The 13,454-nt window shown below is 37.4% G+C and overlaps 1 long non-coding RNA gene across 1 annotated transcript; it reads left to right on the plus strand.

Moving 5' to 3' along the window:
• Nucleotides 1-7,596: 7,596 nt before the first annotated feature.
• Nucleotides 7,597-8,883, plus strand: LOC124274534. The gene is made up of 2 exons (XR_006897971.1): nt 7,597-7,806; nt 8,736-8,883. It is a non-coding gene; the product is annotated as an uncharacterized LOC124274534 (long non-coding RNA).
• The last annotated feature ends 4,571 nt before the right edge of the window (nt 8,884-13,454 follow it).

The following is a 13,454-nucleotide window of genomic DNA, read 5'->3' on the forward strand; positions in this document are numbered from 1 at the left end:
GGTTTTGAAGTATGAACCAGCCGTGTCAACCACTATTTTCATGTGTGTGAAGTCATAAGCCTTAATGTTGTCGGTTTTGGGTAACGTACTTCGGGTTTATACATATTATTATATAATATATAAATATGTACATTACTCTTCCGCGTGTAACGAGCGGTGAGGCCGTTCAACTTATTCACGCTATTGATAACACGTCTGGTCAACTCGAAATAGCACTATGTGATATAACCTACTACCCGCGATGGACAAACATCAACAGCAATAATAATAATAATGTGTTCTTTGGTGGATTCCTGCATAAAATAACAGATGGATACAACAGCGTGTGTTCTCTCAATGATGAAGTTTTCAAACCCTTAGGAGCTGAACTCAAAATAAATGACTCAAACAGAACAGTGGTGTTGATTAACAACAGTCCAAACAAATTGAGACTCGGTCGACCGTTGGCGAAGATAATAGAGCTGCCACCAGAAGAAATAAACCCTAAGATTACCGTTACTGGTACGAAGTTACCAGAGCTAGTTCCATACCACGAGCTATGCGTTCATCTCGATCAGATTAGCACAACAGATAATGTACAAAGTGAACGTCCTTCCACGTTGTTGAGTTCCCGTCGTCGGTGGATCTGGTAGTACTTTTAACCTAGATACATCAAGATCTGTCAGCAACACTCGATACGATCTAGTTCACAACGACGAGGATGAATGGAGAATATACCCATCTTTCGGTGGTAAATTGTTCGATTTAGAAGACTTTGACAGAACAAACGTTGATCAAAACAAACCGTACTATCTAATGCTCACTAACTATAACAAGTGGATGATGTTACCATCTCGAATCAACTGGTTTCTCAACATCACACTAAGTTCCCCATACGTATTCACGGAAAACAAAGACCACTTACTAAACAAAGTCGTTAACAACGGAACCCTAATCGTGGCTTACGTCCCATCAGAGAGACGCAGTGTAATCATCAGCCCACTCTCGACTATGTCAGCCCACATGCTATCGGTTAAACCAGGTGAGAAAAACGCGGTATTGAAGTTGGTGTCTGAATTCGACGGTGTGCTCAACATCTTGCAAAATCTACCGGAGAATTCCACGCTGGCCATTCAAGTCTACCTAGGCCAACCAACGCAGAGTGAGATTGAAATCGTGAAGGGAATCAAACTCCAGTGGGCTAAAAAACACCAGTATCGCATTTGCTCTATTTATGTGTGGGTGGGAGACGATTCACACACCAGTCTGCAGGGTGTCACCGTTAACGTGGAAGACGCTATATCTCTAGCCAGTATTTTTCTATCCGAGAACATACATTTTATGGAATTGAAGTTAACACCTGAGAAATTATCAGAAAAACAATTGGAAACTATTTTATAACAGTTATATAAACAATGATAAGTCATCACCCCAATGTAACACTCGGTGATCTAGGAGACACAAAGCGGTTCAATTTACCTGGTGAGGAAGACACCCCATACCTACTATACTATAAAGACGACGTATACGAACGAATGCCACTAGCAGATTCTTCAAAGCTTGAATGGTTAATTAAAATAACACTAACCTTACATCTTTTTTAATCAAAATGATTTCGTTTTCAAAATTACAAACAACGGGATTCTTCTTACGTCCTTTAATCCCTTCAAAGAAAATACTGTTCAAGTATTACGAATACCAGGGCACACTGGTAACATGTTAGCTCCAGTCGGCTTGAATGCAAGTTTATTCATTCACAGCATTTACGATTACCAACGTGATTTTTTTCAGATTCAAATTATGGTATAAAATCATCCACCATGCTAGTTATAGATGTATATCTCGCAGAGATGTCCAGTCCAAGAATACTTTTAGACGGCCTGAGAATAATTTGGTTTAAAAGACACGAGAATAAACGTTGCCGAATCATAATAAGACAAGGTTATAAACCATTAATAAGCCTAGATGGGGTTCGTATTTTAGACGAAAACATACCTATTAATGTCTCACCCATTTACCTGTCCAATAATCTAAACCTTATAAGCCTCAAATATATTAATCAAAAATTAAATGACATATAATTAAAAATTAATTTATAAAATATATTATAAACACATAAAATGGGGATGTACCCAGTCTTTGATGATGAAGGAAATATAAAGGGAAGTGTAGAAGGGTTTCGACTTAAACAGATATGTGAAATAAAACGTCAGCTAGAACAAGACCGTGATATTCGGGCATCGCTACACAAAAAATACAATAGAGCTTTAAACTACATGGATGGGGCTGATACCACTCTTATGACAACTAGCATGGGATTAGAAGCAGTAGGAGTTGGATTGTTGACCACCATCGTAGCCGCACCAGTGGTGTTAGGCCTTGAGATAACAGCTGTAGTGACAGGAATAGCTCGGTCAGTGTTTAAATTTGTATCTCGCAAATTGAATCGTAAAGCTAAGAAACACGATGAAATTAGAATTCTTGCTGAAGCAAAGTTAAACACTATAGAAGACCATATTTCCACCGCACTCAATGATAAAAAAATCTCAGAGGAAGAGTTTCGTTTGATCCTATGTGAACTCGAAAAATATAAAAAAAATGAAAGAAGAGATTCGATCAAAGTTTCATCAAAAAAGTTCTGCTATCGGCGAGAACGAGAATTTTTTTTACATAAACCAAGGGATACAACAAGCCAAACAAGCATTTATTACGAAAACCAAAGACATCATAGAAGATACACGTTAAATTGTTTTGCTGAAGTCAATATTTTAAATTGATGTAATCTTATGGGTTTACAAATTGAGGAATAGATACTTATTGATTGCTTGCCTTATATATGGTGACCCATACACCATAGTCTTACTCTTTCGAGTAAGACTATGGTTACTATCTCCCCTGAAAAGTAGCCATAGTCTGAATCTTTCCAGTAAGACCATGGATACTTTTTACAGGGGAAATAAAAAGTAGTTATGTTATGGGTTTATGGTCGCGTACCAAATAGTCTTTCGAGTAAGACTATGCATACTTTTACAGGGGAGATGAAAAGTAGTTGTGTTATGGATTTAAAAATTAATATGAGTTAGGAATAGATACTTATTGATTCCTTGCCTTATAAAGGCTGGTCCCGTACCCCCATTGTTTATACTACTCCTTGTAACTAACATTTTTCTCTGACAGTCCTGATTATAATGCATGCAGTGTGTTATCTGTGCAGACAAATAATATGAACTTTCAATACATTAGTATTCAACTTTTAATGAAGAACTACTTGCAGATCTTAAACTGTGATGCTTTTCATGTAATGACTCATATGCATTAACGCCACTGTACGTCTATATGTCAATGTGTAAAATAAATGTATGAAGTTTTCAGTCAATTTGTAAATTGCCTGATTCACTCAGTCAATTTGTAAATTGTGTGAAAAATTAGTCGATTTATTTGACAGATTGACTGAAACATGTTTCAATATGTATTATCATTATTAGTATATAAAACCTTAAACTTGTAGAGACACCCTTAGACACAGACATTAAAGGGACATCTTTATTGACATATTGCAATATTCCAAAATAAAAAAAAGCATTGGGAGACATTGTTTTCTCACATTTAGTTTGCACAGGTGATGTTTTCGTGGCATTTGACTGATTTTGTGTGGCTCAACTCAAACAGTTGGTAATATTAATCTTTTTCTTAAGCAATTTCGAGAAAAATCTGTTAGCATGTATTATCAAGAATGGCATTCCTGTCTAGACAATAGTTCAAGATACCAGTTGTATAGATGACATAAGAGCTTTATTCAACCAGAACTATATCTATCTGTATTGACATCTAGAAATATCAGACGCACACTTGTCAATTTTCAATTGGGCTTGTTAGACTTATCAGTAAATAAGGGCAGACGATTTTCAATAGAGAGACGTTTAAGGATATGTCCCTTATGTAACTCGGCTATAGAAGATGAAATTCACTTCGCTTTTGTATGTTCACATTATGCTGATTTAAGAAAAAAATATATATCCCAAATAATTACCTGTTAAAATCCTTCATCTGCCTTTGCTTCCATTCCATCCTCCAAAAATGAAAATGTAATACGTAATCTTGCGCTTTATGTAAAACATGCTGTTTTCCTTAGAAGCAATTTCTTATCTGAACTGTAATTTCTTTGTGAAATGTCTGTAACATGTGCTGTATATATACTTGTAGTACTTGTATATGGGCCGGAGGCCTTAAGTACAATAAATATCTTTGACTTTGACTCTATCATGGGTAGAAGGCTGCTCACTGTTATATACGCATGCCTAAACATCACAGGTAATCTAGAACCTTCTAGCTCTCTAACTTGTAATCTAGAACTTTCTAGCTCTCTAACTTGTAATCTAGAACTTTCTAGTAACTTGTAATCTAGAACTTTCTAGCTCTCTAACTTGTAATCTAGAACTTTCTAGCTAGCTTGTAATCTAGAACTTTCTAGCTCTATAGCTTGTAATCTAGAACCTTCTAGCTCTCTAACTTGTAATCTAGAACTTTCTAGCTCTCTAACTTGTAATCTAGAACTTTCTAGCTCTCTAACTTGTAATCTAGAACCTTCTAGCTCTCTAACTTGTAATCTAGAACTTTCTAGCTCTCTAACTTGTCATCTAGAACTTTCTAGCTCTCTAACTTGTAATCTAGAACTTTCTAGCTCTATAGCTTGTAATCTAGAACTTTCTAGCTCTATAGCTTGTAATCTAGAACTTTCTAGCTCTCTAACTTGTAATCTAGAACTTTCTAGCTCTCTAACTTGTAATCTAGAACTTTCTAGCTCTCTGTAGATATTCAAGCTGCAAGGATCGGAACGACGCTGTGTAAGGTCCTCAAACACATCTCTCCTCGGTATTGATATTTTCCCAGAAATACCCAAGCTGTTGTCAAACATGTTTGTCCGCATTGTCAAGGGACTATGCACAAATCATTTTTCTATTTTCCAAATGATTATGTGTTGGTCAGTGTTAGTTAAGTTAGGTTCAACACAGCCGTTAGCACCGAAATAAATGTGCGTTGCATACGTACTGAATATAACAAGGTACTCGATCATGACTTTAAACCGACATATTTGTCTGCGTTCTTTTGTCCACATATATTATAACCCGATTAAGTGAAGTCAAATGACAGCATTAAAATTACTGTCTGTTGAAAAGAATAAGGTCCTTACTCTATTGATACTTAAATATCTAGTATCTCATGTTTATCACACAGTCATCATCTAGCATTTCAGTTTGGATTCGAACCCTGAAATTGGGAATCCTTGAGCTTTTTTTCTACCACGTAAATTGCGGGAGACGACTGAATTTCCCATACCCCGAATAAGTTTGAACGCTGTGACAAATGACCAGATACACCTGTAAAGACACACCTGATGTCACCTGTAAAGACAGCAAGTCAGACACTCAACACAATCTCATTTCAAGCAGACTGATGCTATTTCACTGCACAGAATACACAAATAGGGTGGTTGTGTGCAAGAGGTGGGTGTTAGGGTTGAGTTATACAACGAAGGAGGGTTGTTTCAGATGCATAGTCTTGGTAGAAACGTGGACATACTGTGAGGCAAGGAGAGGGCGTTACCTAACAAATCATGCTCTACTGAGCCCAAATTGTGTACCTGTGTTAGTCATTCTAAAGCTGTTGACAGATTGTACAGAAAGATACGTACAGAATAACTAGTGAGGTGTGGTGAAATTGGGTTTAACGTCGTGCTTGAGAAAATTTCGCTCATATGACGACGTGCATGCGTGTGTATGTGTATGTGCGGCTGCCTGTACTAGCCAAGACTGAAGCTGGTTTTATAGTGCTAGCCCACTGAGATACTATGCCGCAGTTTAGCATGACTACTCCACTCAGACACATTATACTAACTTCGAGCCGACCTGTTCTTGTTGTACCCATTAATGCCGAGCGCCAGGCAGGGACCAACACGTACCATATTTTAACGTCTTTTGGTATGACGCAGTCGGGGATCGAACCTGCAACTTTCCACTACACCACGGAGGCGGTCTAACTAGTGCATCATAGATATGGATGTGTTGCAACAGAAATGTAGAGTATAAGCCTCGTTGTTGTACATTCGTAGGATATTGTCTGTGGGGGTAAGTGTATCATGTTCATAAAAGTGTATGAAACAAAGCACAACATTAGGTCACTTTAATGCGTTAATATCTGAGTTAGTAAGTGAGTGAGTCATATTGTACGGCGGTTTCAGAGCAGCAACATCACGGCGGAGACACCAGAGATGGGCTTCTCCCAGAGTCCCACCAGCAGAATTCCTAGTGTGATTCCCACTATACAATCATCATATGTTTATGAATCACTATCAGTTAAAAGGTCATGGTAAAAGGCACCCCGTCAAAAACACATGTACAGGCAAGTCAGATGTTCACATGAACAAACACTGGAGCATTAGGGTAAAATAGGGAATTGCTTGAACATAATTTTGTTCTTACGTGTCGAATTTCGAAAAAGAACTCCATATGCTTACAATGAACCGTTTTGAAATCTTTTTCAGAAATTTATTTACTACGATGCACACGTATATTATCAAACGTAGGATGAAGGAGAAGGAATTTGCCGATTATAACAGTTGGGAAATGAAGACACGAATAGTTGAAGCAACTGGATTATTCAAAAACATACATGTCATACAGTGTTAGGAACCGTGTTAGCATTGATCTTCTGCAACCCATGCTTGTCGCAAGAGGCGACAAACGGTGCTCAGCTTAGCTGACTTGGTTGACACATGTCATCGTATCCAAGTTGCGTACATCGATGCTCATGACTGTTGAGCACTGGATTATCTGCTCCAGACTCGATTATTTACAGACCGCCGCCATCGTGCTGCAATATTGCTGAGTGCTGCGTTAAACAAAACGCCCCAACCCAACCCAGTGTTAAGGTACACTGTATCGTCACTCAATTGAACCTTTATGCACAGATCTACATGGTTTGTTCCATCATTTTTTGTCAATAAAGATCACGTGTCCACCTTAAACTAAACTTTAAAATTTGCTTTGATTTTGCCCATCCGAACAAATGCTCCAATTCTATTTAACGTGAACCAAAATTATACAAGACAAAAGAAATCACTGTTCATTTGTTAACGATGGTTGTTTACGCTTATTATGTTATGTAAGGGCAGCTTCATGTTTTCACGTGGTACTGTGATTTAAAGTTGAGTCTGTCGGTTTACAATAAATCTAGATTGGTTCATATTTAGACAAAGACAAACACATCTGTAACTTGGATTCTGCTTTATTCTGCCTGTGTACGAGTGGCTATGGGAAATCTGTGTATGGAAAAGAACAAAATAAAAAGACAAATTTATTCTTTTTTCTTTGGCATTAAGAAAAAAAGAAATATATACAACAAGATCATTTGTTGTCAAATTTGCTGATTTTGAATCCATAACCCCATGCGCATTGCAAGCAAAAGCAGCAGAGGACAACAAGAAAAAGAGCCAGACAACATCAAAATAGCTTCTCTAAGTGGCATTTTAGAAGTTGGGATGTACATTATAGGGCCCGTAAGTACATTATAGGGCCCTTAGCGAGACTTTACGTTGTTTAGTACTTCCGGTGACAAACAACATTTTTCGGCAATGGCGATAACACTGTTACATTGGGCATGCCGTGGATAATCATACTCGACACTCGCTATGTGACTCAGAAAACTATGTCATGTCACATGCCCAGACTATAAACGCACTAAGGCAATGCTGCATGAATAGCACGTGGATACCTGCCAAACAGCTGGAGAGTTGTCACCGCGTCGTCTTCAGGCTGGCAATTAGTCGAGGTAAGTTTATTTGTTACATGGATTTCTTGTTAAAGGCTGGCATAGTTTAAGCATGACACGCACTGTAAGGGTGGAGTTGACATGTGAGCAGATTGGTGAATCGTTTGATTGCATTCAATTTCTTACAGTGGGATTTTATTGTCCCCCTGAGAGGGTATGTAAGACCACGTCTTTCAAAGTATGTTTAATGTCACCACATTTTTAATCATAGTTTATATGTTCGTTTAAATTAATGTCTAAACTGTCAACAGCTGAGGGGAAGATGTAAATCCAGTTCGGGTCCATGCCGGTAGCAAAAGTACTGAAAGTTCCCGTCCCCATCTACCTTAAGTTGTTGGCAACCTTTAGCCCGCGTTTCTATTGTACTGTTCTATTTAATAATATCGTTTTATGATAGCGTGCTAATTTTACTTTAATACATGTGATATACTAGCAGTTTTACTGTTCTCCGACAACAGACTTTTAATTTCTAATTGTATTGATCTATAATAATAAATTGTTCTCATCACGATATCTATAGCTGAAATATTGCCAATGTGACGATAAATATTATCTCACCCACTCACTACAATTGGATTTTGCATTTGTTATATTCATTAAAACTTACGTAATTCATCATGGCAAATATCAATTAAGTTTATCCATAACAATGTAAAGTTATTCTGGAATCTCAAAAAAATATTATTTGGGTCAATATTGGTAAAGTTGTGCATAAAACATTTTATCTGGAACTGTGTTAATACATAATGTATCTTGCAGTTGATTATTAAAAACCCATTTAGCATTTGTTTATGGTGCAGCATGTTCAGGTAAACATAACATCCACATGCTAAATTTATCAATAACATCTTGGTGTCAACACTGTAAGGAACTGTTTACATTTTTTAAGTATACCATACCTGGTCTCACATGTATTATGTATTTTTCAGTTGCAACAGAAGCACACCTTTACGAGGAGAAAGGAGGAGGAATTATTAGATCACCACAATTACCATTGACATCAAGAGCAACACAAACTGAAACAGATCTTCAGATTTCTTTTAACATCTGGTGTTCAAGCAATACATTGCCAATGAATTGCAAGTCACTGAAGTGTTGTATATACATATTAAAGGCCTACACATAATCCTTTGGACACTTGCTTGAACAGGAAATGCTTGTCATCACCAAAGTGTTGTGGAACTTCTTGTGATATCTTAGGACTGTCAGATAAATCAGTGAGAATTTAGATGAGTGAACATGAAAATATTCCAGTTCATACTCTTACAGTATCTGGGAAATGCAAAGAATGTTTGATATGTTATGAGTAATTATGTCTTTGGAATAAAATTGCAGAATAGTTCTAAAAATTGTTGATTGTTTATTAAGTGTGGATAAAGAAAGCACAAATTGAATGGTTGGGAAGATTTCTGCTTTTAGCCATGACATAGATTTGACATTAAATATATAATGATGAATGTATGAGATTAGAATTTCAGTGTATAAAGCAAAGGTTTCCAAATGAGAGAGTTGGGTTTTACACCGCTTTTAGCAATATTCCAGCAACATCATGATGGGGAAAGCAGAAATGGGCTTCACACTTTGCACCCATGTGGGGAATCGAACCCAGGCCTTCAGTGTGACAAGTCAACAGTTTAACCACTAGGTTACCCTACTATCACAGTTTCCATGAAAAAAACATGCTTACCAATGACAATTAAACTTAATCAATGGCATAGGCATGTATTTCTACATGCCATGTTTTTTTTTGTTGAAATATGAAATTCTTTGTTTATATTTGCTGTAAGATTACAACATTGGTTCATAGCACAATCTCCAGTACACATTATTCTTTTCCATTATTTTAAAACATATTGGTCTAGCTGTATATTGGAAAATATGGAATGCCAGTTACCAACCTTGGCCTCAATGGCAGAATATTTGGAATATATAAGTTACTAAAAATGGGTGAAAAACACTGTTTCATGACAAGTAGTCATGCTCATGCTGCTATCATCCAGTGTCTGCAGAATCTACAGTCATGACATAGTATACATGCACATTTAGTTTCCCCATGTTAGTATATTTAACAAAAAAAGAAATGTCTTTGAGTGATTACTCGATATTTGAATAAATTTGGTCTTGCATTTTTGCCAATTGTGACTTGAAGGTGCCGTGTGCTGCTTCATTTTTGCAGAACCTCACCCCTGCATAACCAAGAACTAAGTATCACGCATGTACTGTTGATCATAGTACATAGTTGACAACATCCACGACATCTAGTACAAAGTGTAATTAATATTGTCCAACAACCAGTTTTTATATATCACCCCACTAAAATAATGTTTACATAATTTGATAAATAATTGTGTCATGATGAATATTCATATGGCTGAAGGTTTTCACATTTTTGTTTTGACATTAGTAACCGAAATAATTGTAACCATGCCATCAAGGATATTTTGTTGAGCTGTTGATTGATTTGTGACCCTATGACTTCTTGTGTGAATAAAAATGTCACCAAAAATGGCAAAGTTCATATATTTATATTTAAAAAAAAAAAACATAATGTTACAAGAACTGCTATTTTTCAATATGTCATTATCAATATATTTACAGCATGGCAAACACACAATTTGCCACATAGGCAAAAAGGCAATTGCCTACACATAGTTTTTTAAAAAAAATATTGAAAAAAGGAAATGATAAATTTGAAAGAAAAATGTTACTTGTGAATTTATTTCAACAAGCTGAAAACATGGGTATGAACGTATAATAATTGCATTCTAAACTTTTTGCCTATACATATTAATTGGCTCAAATACGTCCCTGTCATGTCATTGATTCCCGAAATATATTTTCTGACAAACACTGTCCGCGATATTGAAAATAAACACGTTTAGCGTTAGAACTGCACTGTTTGTCAAAAATATATTATATGTTTTCGAATTTACTCATGGTTGTCAGTAAGGAACCGATAATCCTTGAATGAATAATTATTTTTCGATCTTATCGTCCCAAAATGATCCAATTGTTCCGACTGTCACCAGCTGTGACAGCCAGGCATGGTAGTACACTTGGTCCGGTCTAGTAAGGTGATATTTGGCGGTCGCGCAATTGGGCACAAGAACTGGTTCTTGAGTGCTCGCTTGTCACCGGAAACCTAGTAGCGGAAGTAACGCCTCGCGAGACTTACGGGCCCTATTGAACAAATTAACAGTAAATTGCTGAGCTGGTAATGGGAGGTTGAGTCTAGTGGGAGAGGGGGTGGGGCAATACATACTCCTGTCACACACATACTTGATGAGTGATAGGTGATAAGAACCTTAACTTTTTGATGAAATTCCAAGCAATTAGAGCTCTGCAAAATTATTTAGTCTCAAAATGAAGAAGAACTCTCCGGTCTCCGTATATCATATATTCTGAATGTAACTTAGGAACTGTGTTTTCAGCATAGCATGTTCATTTAAGAGACTAGAAGTTATTTTGGAGATGAGGAAGCCCTAGTCTGCCTCACAGTCCCTAAACTGATTATTTTCCAAACAGCCAATGCTAAAGCCCTGAATGAAGCAAGTCTAGATTTCTCCAGGTTCGGGCAGAATCTCTGGTCTTTCTGAGGCTCCTTTTCAATTTAAATGGGTTCAATAGGGTTAAATTTGTTACAATCAACCCGCCGTGATGTTGCTGGAATATTGCTCAAAGCGGCGTAAAACCAAATTCAGTCAGTGTTACAATCAACATTATATGTATTCCGAGACTGAGCGTAAGTCTAAGGAAATTCATTTAAACAATCACGGCAGTATTTACGTATACGGTCAAAGGGAGGTAAGTCTAATTGTAACACTGAAACTGAATCAAGAACCCGTAAAATATTCATATCTAGTTTGCGTACTGTAAAATCCAAACTCGACAACAGCGTCTTACGGGACATTCAGGGCAAAGATCCAATGATAAACAGTGCAAGTGAACCAGCAATCCTGTGACGTTTCGAGATATTGTATATTCCCGGTGCTCAACCTTCACTTAAATAAAGTAGCGTAATCTAGCGGTTAAAGTGTTTATTCGTCACGCTGACGACCAGGGTTCGAATCTCCGCATCAACCCGGTGAGAAGCTGTTCATCCTTCAAAATATATAGATCAGGTTTCGGTCATTGATACTGAGTCTTTGTATCCCTTTCATAAATACAGCTTTGTATCTGTATGTGCATTGCGTACAGCTTCCTGAAAGATGTACGCTGGTCTCTGAATATATAATTTTGACAGAAACAGATGGACCCATTTAAATTAAAAAGGAGCCCCAGTTAGATGGGAGATAAACCTGAGGAAATCTAGACTTGCTTTATTTTAGGGCATTAGCATTGCAGGGAGGGCTAGGGAACATACTGTGGTTCAGGGACTGTAAGACAGATTAGGGTGCAGTCTACATAGCCCTTTTGTCTGCTGTTGTCCCAGGCGTGATTTGGCTGGAATCTCACATACTGCAAAGTCATATGTATGTGTTGACCTATGCGACGTACGACACTGGTAACGGTGCGGTATGTATGTGAAACGGATAGAATATGATGATTCCATACAACAGCGAGCTTGCCAGTGTTGGATGTGTGTGGGCCTGGTTATCGTGTTAAACGTTCAGCCTCCATACTTCAACAACACATGATTCGTTGTGTTAGTCCAGCTAACACACACTATTTTCATAAGTTATTTCCAATCCGACGTCATGTATGTTTAACACATAAATTTGGCATTACATTTTCCCACTAAAGTACAGATTCTAGTACTTCGTATTGGGTTGAGTCCCATCGGGGATTCGAACCCACACCCTCAGAGTCAGGCACCTTATCGCCAGCACACAAAGTCAGCCGTCTAACCCTCTCAGCTACCACGGCTTCCACAAAATTGGAAGTCGGACAACTGGTAGTCTAGACCACGGTTTCTGTGTACCCCTCAGAATAGTGTATATTACACATGTTGTTGTTAAATCTGTACACGTTGACCCCAAAAAAACCACCCCCACCCCCAACAAACAAAACAAAACAATAAACAAACAACCCCCCCAAAAAAACCACAAAACCCCCAACAACCCCAAAACCACAACAGAACCCCCAAAACCCCAAACACCCAAAAGCAAAACAAACGAAACCAAACAGCAGCAACAACAACCGAAAAAAAAACCCAACCCCATAAAACAACAATGACGAACAAACAAATCAACATCAAAACAACAAACAAAAACAATCAGCAATCGCGAAAAATATACACTGTAAGTAATCCAGGAGATACACACAGAAGTGATGGATTTTTTTAGGAATACTTCAAATAATCCAGGAGCTGTGAATTACGTAAACATAAGCTGTTAAATACCATTGTCTATACACATGTTGATGGCGTTTTGTCTTTTTTAATGCAAAATTGGATTTGTACCTGCACACAGCCTCTGACCAATAAGTGGATTTGTACCAGCACACATCTTTGGTAATCACAATGATTTATGGCATTACCATATCAATCATTTCTATCAAACTGTGAATCCATGTCCATGAAACACTTGTCTATTCATCAGTGGCAGAAGGCTTCATCAACTGGTTAGTGTCTCTTGGTTTGAGCAAATTATATGTAGCATATAAAAGGCAGATAAAGCCCTAGGCCCTATTCATAAAATGTTTCATGG

This window comes from Haliotis rubra, unplaced genomic scaffold (genome assembly GCF_003918875.1).
Source record: "Haliotis rubra isolate DU_JTF1 unplaced genomic scaffold, ASM391887v1 Scf1913, whole genome shotgun sequence".
In the NCBI taxonomy this organism is placed as follows: domain Eukaryota; kingdom Metazoa; phylum Mollusca; class Gastropoda; order Lepetellida; family Haliotidae; genus Haliotis; species Haliotis rubra.